The sequence below is a fragment of the Mustela putorius genome, unplaced genomic scaffold (assembly GCF_011764305.1).
Source record: "Mustela putorius furo isolate JIRA1106 unplaced genomic scaffold, ASM1176430v1.1 tig00003834_pilon_pilon_pilon, whole genome shotgun sequence".
Taxonomy (NCBI): domain Eukaryota; kingdom Metazoa; phylum Chordata; class Mammalia; order Carnivora; family Mustelidae; genus Mustela; species Mustela putorius.
The window spans coordinates 47,204,404-47,219,974 of NW_025421987.1; the positions used below are offsets into that span (position 1 = coordinate 47,204,404).

Here is a 15,571-nt window from a genome sequence, read left to right on the forward strand (position 1 = left end):
GTGTCCCAACTCTTTGTTTCAGGTAAGGTCATGTTCTTGAGGTTGTGGGGTTGAGCCCTGCATGGTTCTCAAAGTTTTGCAGAGAGTCTGCTTGAGATTCTCCTTCTCCCTCTCCTCTTCACCCACCTCTAAAAATACATCTAAAAACAAGCAGCACTGAAAAAGCAGTATACAGAGATAGTAAAAATAAATACAAACTCATAAATAAACTCATTAGTTAAAAGACTTGACACATCAGGCTTAAAATAAACAACAAAATCCAACTGTTCTTTGCAAGAAACGTATCAAAAACATACCTTCAGAGAAAGTAACAGAACAAAATCAGAAAGACAGTGTGACTATAAATAGACAAATGGTCTGTATAAGAGCATTACAGAGGATAAAGAGGATATGATTAAAGGTTCTTTTCAGCAGGAAGACAAATATTCTAAATTTGAAAGTATTTTATAACGTAGTCTACAAATGTTAAGGCAAAAAATTACAAACGTACAAGTAGAAGCTGAGAAACCTACCATTATACAAGAAGATTTTAACACATATCTCTTAGTAATGATGAGCCAAATAGACAAAAAAGAAAAGTCAGTAAAGGTATATAAAATTTCATCAACAAATTAGTAAGTTTGATCTAAGATACATATATGGAAACCTGTCCCCCAAATAAAAGAATACACATCTCTTCCAAAGTACTCTCTTCTAAACAACACGTTGTTTGATGAGGTCAGCATAACCTCTACACCAAAACCAGGCAAGAACAGAACTAATGTTAAATTACAGTTGAATTAAACTTATGTATAGCAGCAGCAGCAGCAACAACAACAACAAAAATACAAAAACAAAAATCAGTAAGTAGTAGGATTATAATGGTAGAGACAACTCAATAGCAAAGATGAAATACCTAAGAACAGATTACAAGAAATGTAAAAAACTTACACAAGTTTTAGGTATGAACTGAAAACATCTGTTTACACAAAGCCTGTAAATGAATGTAAATGAATAATTTTAATTATTCACACAGAAAGTGTGAATAAACCCAAATGTCCACCAACTGATGAATGGATAAACACAATGTGGTACAGTCACACAACAGAGTATTATGGCGATGGAGTACTAATACATGTTACAGAAGTAAAAACCTACAAAATACTGTGCTAGCTATAAGAAGCCAGTCACAAAAGGTCACATGTTGTATGATTCAATCTATAGGAAATATTCAGAGTAGGAAAATCTATAGAAACATAAAGTAGATATGTTGTCAAGGGCAGGAGAGAGAAGGGGATGGGGAGTACTATTAAGGGAAACATCATTTTTTCCTGGGGTGATGAAAATGTTTTGGAATTAGGTAGTGGTGACTGTTGCACATATCTGGAATATATGAAAGATGGCTGAGTTGTACAGTTTAAAAGGTAAATTTTTTAATGTGAATTATCTCTCTCAATAAAAAAAACCTTTAAAAAAAACCTATTTGAGGAAATTTTTTTAAAACTCCTAAAAGACAGTAAAGACATGAACAATGGAAAGATATATCCTATTCTTGGGTAAGACAACTGCACATTATAAAGATGTAAATTCTCCCTAATTTTACACATTCAATGTAATCCCCCCAAAAATACTAACAAGCCATTTTATGAGGTGAGACAAGTTGATATTAAAGTTGGTATAGAGGGGCGCCAGGCTGACTCACTCAGTAGAATATGTGACTTTTGACCTCAGGGTCTTACGTTCAAGCTCCCCAGTGGATATGGAGCCTGCTTAAAAAAACAAACAAACAAACAAAAAAACCAAAAACAACAACAAAAAAACAAACTGGGGCACCTGGGTGGTTCAGTGGGTTGAGACTCTGCCTTTGGCTCAAGTCATGATCCCAGGGTCCCGGGATCGAGTCCCACATTGGGCTCTCTGCTCAGCAGGGAACCTGCTTCTCCCTCTCCTTCTACCTGCCTCTCTGCCTATTTGTAATCTCTGTGTGTCAAATAAATAAATAAAATCTTTTAAATAAAAACTACACAAAATAAAGTTGATATGGAAAACATTCAAGAATAACCAAGAAAGTACCAAAAAAATATGGAAACAGCCTTACCAGACATTAAAAATACTATATAGTTTCTGTAATTAAAATATTGTGGTACAGATGCATGAATAGACTAACAGGTCAGTGACACAATACAGAAGTCCAGAATTAGACCCAAATATATATGAAAATTTTGTATCTGATAAAGGTGGCATCTCTAATCACTGAGTAAAGGTGGACTTTTTTCCCAGATGACTTTTAAAATTGTGGTAAAAAACATACAACATGGGCACCTGGGTGGCTCAATGGGTTAAGCCACTGCCTTCGGCTCAGGTCATGATCCTGGGATCGAGTCCCACATCGGGCTCTCTGCTCGGCGGGGAGCCTGCTTCCTCCTCTCTCTCTCTGCCTGCCTCTCTGCCTATTTGTGATCTCTCTCTGTCAAATAAATAAATAAAATCTTAAAAAAAAAATACAACATAAAATTTACTATCTTTTTGTTTTCTTTTTTTTAAGTAGGCTCCACACCCAATCTGGGCTCATCCCAAGACCAACATTTGCATGCTTGGGGTGCCTGGGTGGCTCTATCAGCTGAGCATCCAACTCCTGATCTTGGTGCAGGTCTTGATCTCAGGGCTGTGCATTCAAGCCTTCAAGTGAAGCTAGGCTTCACTCCAGGTGAAGACTACTTAAAGATTACTTAAAAAGTTAAGACTACTTAAAAAGTTGCATGCTCTATAAATTGAGCTAGTAAGGTAACCCTAAAACTTAGTATCTTAACCATTTTTTAGTGTAAAGTTTAGCAGCATCAAGTATATTCACATTTCATGTAACTTATCTCCAGAACTCTTGTCATCTTGAAAAACAAATTCCATAACCATTAAACAGTTACTCCACGTATTCCCATCCCCCAGCTCCTGAGAAACACCATTCTACTGTCTCTACGATTCTGACTACTTTAAGTAGAATATAAGTAGAATCATACAGTATTTATCTGTTTGAAACTGGCTATTTCACTTAGTATAATGTCCTCAGGATTCATCCATGTTATGGTATGTGTCAGAACTTTCTTCCTTTTTTAAGTCTGAATAATATTTTTTTGTATATGTAAGTCACACTTTGCTTATCCATTCTTCTGTTGATGGTCACATGGGTTGCTTCCACCTTCTGTAAACATGGGTACACAAATACCTCAAGATTCTACTTCTTTTTTTTTTTTTTTAAGGATTTTATTTATTTATTTGAGAGACAGAGATCACAAGTAGGCAGAGAGGCAGGCAGAGAGAGAGGAAGGGAAGCAGGCTCCCTGCTGAGCAGAAAGCCTGATGTGGGGCTCGATCCCAGGACCCTGAGATCATGACCTGAGCCGAAGGCAGCGGCTTAACCCACTGAGCCACCCAGGCGCCCAAAATTCTACTTCTTTTAAAAGATTTTATTTGAGAGAAAGAGTCTGTGTGTACATGTATATGAGCGGAGGGAGGGACAGAGAGAGAGAAAATCTCAAGCAGACTCTGTGTTGAGTGCAGAGCGTGATGCAGGGAGGGCTCAATCTCATGACCCTAAGATCATAACCTGAACCAAAACCAAAGGTCAGATGCTTAACTGAGCCACCCAGGCACCCCAAAACTCCACTTTTTTTTTAAAGTATATACCCAGAAATGGAATTGCTGAAACATATGGTAATTCCATTCTTAATTTTCTGAGGAACTTCCAAACTGTTCTCCATGGTAGCTGCTGTTCCATTTCATGTTCCCACCAACACAGTGTTCCAATTTCTCCACATTCTTGCCAACACTATTTTTCTCTCTCTCTCTCTTTTTTTTTTTATAGGTGCCATCCTAAAAAATGTGAGGTGATTATCTCTTGTGATTTTGATTTGCATTTTCCTAGTAATTAGTGCTTTGAGCATGTTTTCATATGCTGGTTTGCCATTTGTATATCTTCTTTGGAGAAATGTCTACTCGAGTCCTTTTCCATTTTTCAATCAGGTTGGTTAGTTGTTTTTTGGAAGAATTTCTTTATATACTCTAGAATTAACTCCTTAAGAGATATATGATTTACAAATCTCCCATTCCACAGGTTGTCTTTTCACTCTGTTGATGGTGTCTTTTGATGCAGAGAAGTTTTAAATTCTGATGTAGTCCAATTTACCTATTTTTACTTTTGGCACTTATGCTTTTGATATCAGGTTCAAGAAATCTTTTTTTAAAATATTTATTTATTTATTTAAGAGAGAGAGAGCAGGAGGGGCAGAGAGAGAGGGAGAAAGAAATCTCAAGCTGACTCCACACTGAGTGCAGAGCCCCATGTGGGACTCAATCTCAAAACCCTGAGATCATGACCTGAACCAAAATCAAGAATTGACGCTTGAACAAATACAGTACCGCCTTGGTGCCCCGGTCCAAGAAATCTTTATCAAATTCAATGTCATGAAGTTTCTTCCTTACTTTTTCTTCTAAGAGTTGTGTAGTTTTACTCTTAAACTGATTCATCTTGAGTTAATTTTTATGTATGGTAGAAAGAAAGGTCCATATTCATTCGTTTTCATGTGGATATCCAGTTTCCCCAACATCATTTGTTGAAAAGGCTGCCACTTCCCCATGAAAGGGTCTTGACACCCTTGTTGAAAATCAACTGCCCATATATGCAAGGGTTTACTCTGGACCATTATATTCCATTGATTAACTGTCTGATTACTGAAGCTTTGCAATAAGTACTGAAACTGAGAAGGGTGAGTCCTATAGCTCTGTTCTCTTTCAAAATTGTTTTGGCTACTTAGGTTCCCTTGAGATTCTATATGAATTTGAGGATGGATTTTTCTATTTCCATAAAAAACATCACTGGGATTTTGATAAGGATTGCATTGAATCTGTACATCATTTTGTGTCTTTTAACAATATTAAGTTTTCCAATCCATGACCAGGTTGTCCATTTGTGTCTTCTTTAATTTCTTTCAGCAATGTTTTGTACCTTTCAGTGTAGTAGTGTACCAAGTATCTCGTTCTTTTTCAAGCTATCCTAAATGGAATCTTCTTAATTTCCTTTAAAATTGTTCACTGTGTAAGTGTACAGAAATGCAACTGATTTTTGATTTTTTATCCTGCAACTCTGCTGAACTTATCAGTTTTAACAGGTTTTTGTATACAAAATCTTTAGGATTTTCTACATATAAGATCTTATTGTCTAATTAGAGGCCATTTTGCTTCTTTTTTCCAATTTAGATGTCTTTTATTTCTTTCTCTTGCCTAATTGCTCTAGCTAGAAATTCCAGTACTATGTTAAACAGAAGTGGTAAATGCAGATATCCCTGTCTTATTTCTGAACTTAAAAGAAAAATTTTTATTTAAGATTTATTTGAAAGAGAGAGAGAAACAGACAGAGGGCACATACACTGCACAGGCAGAGGGAAAGAATCCCAGGCAGACTCCCTGCCTAGCACAGAGCCCCACGTAGGGCTCAATTCCATGACCCCGAGATCACAACCCAAGCCGAAATCAAGAGTCTGACGTCCAACTGACTGAGCCACCAGGTGCCTCTAGAAGAAAAGCTTTTAGTCTTTCACCACAGAGTATGATGTTAGCTGTGGGCTTTCCATATATGGCCTTTATTATGTCGAGATAGCTTTGTTCTGTTCTTAGTTTGTCGAGTGTTTTTGTCAAAAAAGAGTGCTGGATTCCCTCAAATGCTTTTCTGTACCAGTTAAAAAGATGAACTTTTTAATAAAAAGTGCTAGGTAGCCATTTTGAAAAAGATAAAATTAGAGCCATATCTCACTCCATATGCCAGAATAAATTCCTAAGGATTAAAGATCTGGATGTAAAAAAATGAAGCCAGGCATCCATCAACTTAACCAAGTGGCCAAGTAAACATCACTAATGATAAAATATATTGACATGATTAACCCTTTGTTATGATGTTCTGTGAAAGAAAGACACATTATTCTTTGTGGTATTTTTTATCAAAAATGCATAACTGCACTTCTATGAGATAACAATGGACAAACCCTAATAGAGGACATTCTGAAAAATACATAATCAGTACTCTTCAAAAGTGTCAAAGTCATGCAACAAAGAAAAACTGAAGACTGTTAGGCAAAAGAGAAGACTAAATAGAAGTAACAACTAAATGCAATGTGGGTGGCAACTCTCTTGGGTCCCCTCCATCTTCGGGAGCTTTGTACTATCACTCAATAAACTTTGTACTGTGGCTCAATAAAAAATAAAAAAAATGCAATATGGGAACCTGCACAGGATCTTGGACCAGGAAATGTCATTAGTGAAAAAGCTGATGAAATTCAAATATGGTCTGTAGTTTGGCTAACAATATCATACCAATGTTAGTTTCTTACTCTTAATAATTATACTACAATTATATAAAATGTTAACATTAGGGGAAATGGGCTGAGGGACATAATTAAACTCTCTCTACAACTTTTACAACTTTCCTATAGTTCTAAAATTAGTTCAAAATAAAAAGTTTTTTTTTTTTAAAGAAACAGAGCAATAATTATACCATTAAGAGTGATAACCATCAGGGGCGCCTGGGTGGCTCAGTGGGTTAAAGCCTCTGCCTTTGGCTCAGGTCATGATCCCAGGGTCCTGAGATGGAGCCCCGCATCAGGCTCTCTGCTCAGCAGGGAGCCTGCTTCCTCCTCTCTCTCTGCCTGCCTCTCTGCCTACTTATGATCTCTATCAAATAAATAAATTAAATTACATTAAAAAGTGATAACAATCAAAAGGACTAAAAGTAGATGTGGTTATGGTTATTTACCAATCCGTGCTCTTAGAAGTTAGGGTAGTTCTCTAGAAGCATTCATGACTGCAAAGGGATTCTATGGTACTGGTAATGGTCTGTTTCTGGATCTAGGGTGCTGGTTACACAGCTGTTATTTAGTTAGTGAAAATCTGTGCAATTTTAAAAATCTACCACTTTTCAATAAAAAGTGCAGTTTAAAAAAAAAAACAAAACCAAGAGTTTAACTCTGGAGAATGGGACTAAAAATATGAAGAGAATCTTTCTCTTAAAAAATTTTAAAATTGGGGCACCTGGGTGTTTCAGTCATTAGGCAGCTGCCTTCAGCTCCAATCATTATCCCCAGGTCCTGGGATTGAGCCCCCCACTGGACTCCCTCCCTACTCTGCCGCAAGCCTGCTTCACCCTCTCTCACTCCCCTGCTTGTGTTCCCTCTCTTGCTGTCTCTCTCTCTCTGTCACATAAATAAATAAAATCTTAAAAAAAAAAAAAAGAAAAGAAAAATTTTAAATTGATAATAGCCAAATATTAATACAAGAAGCCAAAAAGACAAACCTGCGACCCTAAGCCCAGAAGAATCCAGAAAGCACAACTGGCCTACTTTATTTCCTTATCCTTACCTACCTGATCTCCTGGAGCACACTCTTAAGACAAAGAATAGATAAAATAGGAAGTATCTTAATAAGGAATATTGGATACAGTAAGATTCACACACAGGAACCACTAGAAAACATAAACTGTGAGAACTTCCAATCCTGGACATAGAAATAATACCAAACACAGACTGGTTACTTAAAATAGATGTATATTAACTATGTAAAATTCATCAAAACTGCTTTAGCCACAATACAAAAACTGCTTCATATTCTGCCTATTGTTCTAGGAAGCCTAATAAATATCTAGATGATAGGCTGAGGATTATTATTCTACCCTTGAAGTAGTTAAGATGATAAAAAAAATAATCAGAGAAGTTTTACGTAAAAGTAAATCAAATTGATGTAATAGTTTTCTGTTTTCTTTGAAGGCCAATCTGAGTCAAACTGATTCCTTCCAGAGTGAAATACTGGAGTGAGTTTTACAGAAACAGGAATAAGTACTAAATAAGTCAGAGAGTTTCAATATTAAGATAACACAGATAGCCAGTCTGAGTTCCCTTCAGCAGTTTGATCGAATGCTTCATTATATGCCTAGAGTTAAAGGCGAAGAGGAAAAAAAAAATCATTCTGTGCTAAATATTCTACTTTGATGAAGATATGCACCATCAATCTTACTTTTAAATACACTTACTGGGATGCCTGGATGGCTCAGTTGGTTAAGCCGCTGCCTTCGGCTCAGGTCATGATCTCAGGGTCCTGGGATCGAGTCCCGCATCGGGCTCTCTGCTCAGCAGGGAGCCCGCTTCCCTCTCTCTCTCTCTGCCTGCCTCTCTGCCTACTTGTGATCTCTCTCTGTCAAATAAATAAATAAATAATCTTTTTAAATAAATAAATAAATAAATACACTTACTTTCTTGTTACCTATTCAATTTCCCACACATAAACTGAACTGGCCACTGCATCTGTGACTGTGAAATACATCGTACTCCTGCTCTGTGACTAACAATAAACACTGCCACTGTTATCTGCAATTATATTTTTATTCTTCTTACTTTCTGGAAATACTTTTAGCCTTTTTCTTTTCTCTCATCCCAACATCAAGACTTTACATCGTTTCATTAAATTCATTTTTCTTTTAGGCTACATGTATTTAATTTTTGAACAATTCAAAAGGACATGTGACACATAATATAGACCTTAAAATAACATAAAATTATTCATGTAACAAAGAAGTTAGGTTAATGCCTTATCTAAGTATGTACTCATTTTCATTTGCAGCAAACCCATCAGTATAATAGATTCACACAGTTCATAATCATGATTAACCAATTAACTGAAATACAGCTGAATGTAAGATAGCACATACATTACACAGAAACTATTTTTTAAATTAGTAAACAGTGATGCAGTGAAAGGATTATCAGTCAAAAACAATGGCTAATTTTCAAATTACTCACTCACTTATATTTGGATGAATTCACAACACTCCAGAAAAACAGAAACTCTACTGGAAAGATCAATAAGGAAGAAGCCATAAAGACCGTTGGGTTCTAAGATGAATGTTCAAGTCCCAGGACAGTATTTTAGTAAGGCAATATAGTGAACTGACTAGCACTAGAGTCATATAGATTCATGTTTCAGCCCTAGCTCTGCCATTACTGCCTTTCTGATCCCAGTAAAGTAACTTGTGTCCTCATCTGTAAAATAAAAGGCATTAAACATACATCCTACACTTTGGGGGAGAATTAAGTGAGATCCTTATCACATAGTAGGTGCTGGGTAAAGTAAGCCATTATAAATTCATAATGAATACAAAATATTCAGACCGTGGATTTTATCTTCTTACTTAATCCTAGAAAATACATTGCGATCTTTTACATTTTGCAGATTATGGAGGAATGGTCTTATAAACAGGATTCCATTTTTTCAATGAGCTACTTATATCAATAAGATCTCTTATTTTCTTTACTAGTTCTCTCTTACATCTCTCGGAATTTCTTTGTTATGAGAAAGAAGTGTTTTGTTGTAGTGACCCCTTCCTAAAAAGTCATTTACTTAATATTAATTTCATATGTCTTTGCTTAGCATTTCAGTTTCTTGAAACTTATCACTTAATGTCAAAAGAGGAAATTCAATTGTTTTGAACTCTTTCCCAACTTCAACTCATCTACAAAACTAGTAACTCAAAACAGATCTTCCTTAGAATTGTAGTATCTAACAGTCCTGATTATCCCAAGATTACCACTGGATCTGATACAATAACAATAAAAGAAAATAATTCGATTCAGGAAGAGAGAATACTTTAGTAGCTATTTTTACAATAACTGTGATATAGTATGTCTGGAATAGTATGAATTTAATGGCAAGTTTAGTCAGAATGTTAACATTAGTAAATATTTTACTGCTTTTCATACATAATGATCTTATTTTTCATGCTGATTTTCAGTTTATGTTTCTTGCGATGACTGCACAGGTAATACATTCTGTTGCCTGTAAATACTGATTTGTCCAACTTAAAAATACATAATCAGGGACGCCTGGGTGGCTCAGCTGGTTAAGCGGCTGCCTTCAGCTCAGGTCATGATCCCAGCGTCCCGGGATCGAGTCCCGCATCGGGCTCCTTGCTCAGCCGGGAGCCTGCTTCTCCCTCTGCCTCTGCTTACCACTCTGTCTGCTTGTGCTCACTCTCGCTCCTCTCTCTCTGACAAATAAATAAATAAAATCTTAAAAAAAAAAAAATACATAATCATTATGCTCACAAAATTTTCTACTTATCAAGATATTATAGCTTAAAAATATTAATTAGTGCAGAATTACTTATCTGACAGGTTTTCCAAATACTTACTAACCTAAAAGTCACTTTATTGACCACCATTTCTTAGTTGTATGTGTTCTGAGCGAAACTGCTTATCACCACCACCTTTCTCTCCTTTGAACAGCATTTAATAAATCCTTTTCTTTTACAGGTAGTTTTATATTACCATCACAATTTCAAGGATGCTGTGAAGAAAAACTTAACAAATTGATTTTTAAGTGTCCACTCTCTTGTGAACTGTAAAAGAGAAGTTAGTGCCTCCGGTATTTTGGTTTTTTGGTTTTTCTGAAGGCAGCACCTCATTGTATGCTTCAAATGATGGAGCCTTTGAGAAAGTGGGAATAGGTTTACATAACTACTTTTATGTTTTTATTTATTGTTAATTTTCACTTTTATTTACCTTTTTATTGAAGTATAGTTGACACAATACTAGATTAGTTTCAGGTATATAACATCGTGACTCAACATCTCTATACGTTATGCTATGCTCACCACAAGTGCAGCTACCATCTGTCACCATACGACACTATTACACTTCCACTGACCATAATGTCTCTGCTGTACCTTCATCCCCATGATTTAACTCATTCCTTAACTAGAGGCCTGTATCTCCTACTCCCAGTTTCACAGCTTTCTGCCCAGGCTCCCAGCCCCCTTCGGCAACTAGTTTCGATTAAACATTTTATGTTGGCAGTTTTGAAATATGTACTATTTCCCACATTTATAGGTTTGCTATTTTACAATTTGATTTTACTTAACTAGGACTGAAGTGGTCCCCTTAACAAACTCATTCTTCAGTAATAACATACTTAGCTCTTTTTTTAAGTAACACAAAATCTGTTAAAAATTATTGTGTTTTTGAGTGTTTAAAAAAAAAAAAGATTTTTCATTCTCCAAATCGTTTCCTCTATTCTATCTTTCCCTGCACTAGGTTCCCCCCCAACCCCCAGAGCAAAAGAAAGCTTAAGCAGGGTTGGGGTGGGGGGAGGGGCCGAGGGAGAGAGAAAATCTTAAACAGGCTCCATGCCCAGCAGAGAGAGAGAGAGAGTGGAGCACAGACTGAACTCGGCAGGGGTTGGATATTACAACCCTGAGATCACGACCTGAGTCAAAATCAAGAATGGGACGCTTAACTGACTGAGCCACCCAGGCACCCGTCCCTGCACTTAGAATTTTTGAAGGGCTAAAGTTATGTAATGTTCCTTTGTCAACTCTGTGCCTCACAGAGTGCCTATAACATAGTAAGCACTCCAGTATCCATCTACAGAGTGACTCACTCCAAGACCAGCTGGTGGGAGGCACTGTCTCTCCATGCTTATCTGACTGATGGTTCCTATTATCCCTAAGAATGAGGAAGGTTAAAGGGGTGAGGTGGTAAGGGGTTTGAATTTAAAAGGACAGTTAACAGAAAAACTAAGGGAGATGGAAAGTACTGAAAATTAAAAATCTAATTAAATCATTACAGATTATTCCAATGGGGAAGAAAAGATTTTAAAGAAATCCATAGATTTAAAAAGCAAAGATGACTCTGGCTGTAATGCTTAAGCATTAAAAACAGAAAAAGATTAGAGGGTAGGTCAACGGGAAGCCATTACTGCAGGGGAGAGAAGAATGGAGGCAGGCCCAGACTATGTTAACAGTAGGAACAGAGAGACACAGATGAGGATTACCTTTTTGCTTTAGGCATCTCTATTAAGAAAATTCTCTCAGATCACATGGGGTGAAACAAACACTGGTATTCTGTGTAAAAGGGCATTTAATAAATTTAATCAATGAATTAATGAAAACCAAAGCTCAACATAAATGAAAAGATTAGAGAGAATTCCTAACTGTTCCAAGCAAACCTTCAACAAGGTATGCAGCTCCAGATGGAATTTCCACATAGCTGCTGGCAACTGTTCAGAAACTATGGCAGGCAGAAGAGGTTGCCATAAGGCTAAAGACAGGATATATGTAAGAAAAAAAAAAGAGACAGAAGATTCTGTCAACCTTTTTTCTTTAGATTTTATTTATTTATTTGACAGAGAGAGGGGGATCACAAGTAGGCAGGGGGGGGGGGGAAGCAGGCTCCCTGCTGAACACAGAGCCCTATCCCAGGATCCTGAGATCATGACCTGAGCCGAAGACAGAGGCTTAACCCCCTGAGCCACCCAGGCGCCCCTCCTGTCAACCTTCTTGAAGTTTAATGTAACTCTAGCCAGGATTCTAGAATCATTACTGAGTTTTAAGTCTGTGAACATAGAAAAGGTAGTAACCAACACACATTACTGTATATTTATACTGTCCAATGTAGTGTTAATTAGGGACATATAATGATAGAGAACTGGCTCTTTTCCTGACAGTTACTGAACTGATAGGATTTTTTAGTAGTATATAAAATCATCTGGTAGGATTTTTTTTTTAAATGAAGTACATAAAGTTACCCAACTTTTAGGAAGGCAATTGTTAAAATTTCTTGTATATTTCTTGTGAAAAATTGGAAATATTTGAGGTGAATAATGCTAACTTAGCGGGATTTCTAACTGTCTGAACAATATGAGCCAAAGAATTGAGTTTTTCTAATCAACCTTAAAAGAGGTCTCTAGCAGAGCCAACCTCTGTTCTTAGCCCTGCCTAGTCAACATTTTAGTAAGATATGCATGAAGGCAATGTCAGCATTATCAAACGTATAGTTTATCAAATCTATGGTTAAAAAAATAAGCCCATATTTATCATATGACCAAATCAGTTTTTTTTTTTTTTTAAACTCAACAGAATGGAACCAATCTGACAAGATAAAATTTAACATGGATAAATATAAAGTTCTACCCCCCAAAAAAATCCTATTAAAGAACTGGGAGAACACAGACAAACAACTCAAGAATTTTAGTTGACTACAAAATCAGTAATAATGGGTAATGTATGCAGCACTTAAATGCCAGGGGCCATTCTAAATGCTTTACATAATATGTTCAATTACAATCCTATGAGACAGGTACTACTATAAACCCCGTTTTAGGAGGGGCCCTGGGTGGCTCAGTTGTTAAGTGTCTGCCTTCAGCTCAGGTCATGATCTTGGGATCCTGGGATCGAGTGGCGCCCTGGGCTCCCTGCTCTGTGAGCCTGCTTCTCCCTCTCCCTGCAACTCCCCCTGCTATGCTCTCTCTCTGCCAAATAAATAAATAAAACCTTTTTTTAAAATGCAGTAAATTAAAAAAAAAATTTACAGATGAGAAAACTGCAGCCAAAAAAATGTTTACATAATTTACCCAAGGTCACCCAGCTGATAAGCTATAGAGCTAGGATTTAAACCCAGGCAGGCTAGCTCCAGAGTCTGTCTTCTTAGCCAGGACATTATTATGAATTAACAGGGCAATATGGTTGCCAAAGAAGCAAATCTTTTCTTAAAGTACATGTTTTAAAATCAGAGAGGTTACTTATGGTCTTCTCTACTGGTTAATATCTGTGGGTACCACATTTTAAGAAAAGTATGGATGAACTGAAAAAAATGCACATATAAGCCATCAGTAATGGAAAGACCCTCAAAGCAAAACAATAAAATCATCAGAAGAGGTTAAAGATGGAGAATATTTTGTCTAGAGAAGAATTAATGGAATACAATAAGTATCTTAAAAAATCTGAAAACCTGCTTATGGAAAAGACAGAACAAGAACTAGTGACGATGGAATTTCTGGTTCAGCAAAGGAAATCACATACCCAAACACCATATGTCCAAATACCTATGCCTCAGAAACTAGATAACTCCGAATCTTCTCTCCAGAAAAAAATACACAAATGCATATAATTTTGCATCCTGTTCCAAGAATTCAGAAATCTACTTTTAAATCCATTCATGCCCCACCCCTACAGTAAGATGTCTCAGATCAAAATGGAAAGGATTTAAATATGAAAAGGCAAGTATATATAATAATCTTTTAAATTTATTACAACTTATACTTCTATGACTTAAAAAACTCAACTCTATGCTTTCTAGTTCCTCCTGAGATCCATTATGATACATTTTGCAGTAAGTCTAAAATATGATGATAAAGAAAAAAAGTGAAGTAAAATTTGCCAATTGACGTATACTGTGAGTAAATTCCTAGATAGTATGGCTTATTATTTAACCTTCAAAAGAAACATACTCAAGTTTAAAAATGAGATGCTGATGTACTGTACTACTCAACATCTAGTATAATACCCATATTAAGAATTTCCCTGCTCTGCTTTTAAAACTTCATTTTAAACTCTCCCTTCTTACCCTTTGTTCTGGGTTAACTGTTAAGATTGACAGACAAACAATAGACTAGAAGTCAGAATACTTAGGTTCTCATTTACTACCTTTACTATGAATTTAATTTTTGCTTAGTCTGTCTCCTCATCGTGTTCTAAACCTCTCAAATATCTAAAAGGGCTTTAAAATGCTGTGGTGCAATGTGAAGATCATGCATTTTTTATAAAACATAAATTATCAACAGCAAGAAAACAAACCCAGTCTTTCTATCATTAAGAAAAAAAAATTTTAAAAAAGCAAAAGTACTTTCACATTTCAATACCTAATTCTAAAAAACAATATTTGAATCCTTTAGGGTATCTTTTAGTGTATAATTCTCATCCACAAATGCTTCTCCCATTAAGCATAAACATCTGTACATCCAATTTCAAGTTGTATTGAGAGCAACTCAGCTCAGACAGATAAGATTTTTGGCTGCAAGGGGAAAACCTGAAAGTGCCAGTCGGACTACACACTTAACAAGAGTTGGGGAAAAAGTTATGTGACCGCAGAATATGAAGTATTACACACTTGAAAATTCTGCTTTCCCTCTTAAACAACTAGAAATAAAGAGAACTCAAAACAAAGTTTGGTAAGTGTTGGGGCTTTATTAAATATAGGTGCCACACTGCTGAAACTGCAACTGTACAGCCAGAACAGAGCTAGAGACACCATGTCTGCCAGTAGACTAGACTCCAGTTCCAGGCACAAGATGTTCTAATAAATAACAAAAGCATTCAGAGCCAGTACACAAGGGTGATAGAATCCCAGGTCTACACATTTGATTTTTCCTCCTGGTGTTATGTGAGAATAGGCACTACTATTAAAGACTGATTATAGTAACAGGATAGAGATAAAGCTTTAGCTAAATTATATGCTAACCAAGGAAATGAGAAAGCAACATGCAATGTCAGATCAACTAAATTATTTTATATTTCATTTTGAACACAGATTGGGTCAGGACTACAGTGTAAAGAGAACAGATGAATAACTTTATATTTACTAGGTGAAGATAATTTCAAACCATTACGAGAAGAGAAGAGTGGCCCAGAAAAAAATTAGGCTATAGAAGTCAAATGAAAATATATAAAACTAAGATTTAGGGGAAAAGGGGAAGGAAGAGAATGAGCTACTGACTTACTAAAAAG

The 15,571-nt window shown here is 36.2% G+C and overlaps 1 protein-coding gene across 3 annotated transcripts in view; it reads right to left on the reverse strand.

Annotated features, from left to right (window-relative positions):
• Window positions 1–15,571, reverse strand: part of TFDP2 (transcription factor Dp-2) — a 174,407-nt gene that overhangs the window by 157,573 nt on the left and 1,263 nt on the right. The gene's annotated exons all lie outside the window — the stretch shown is intronic.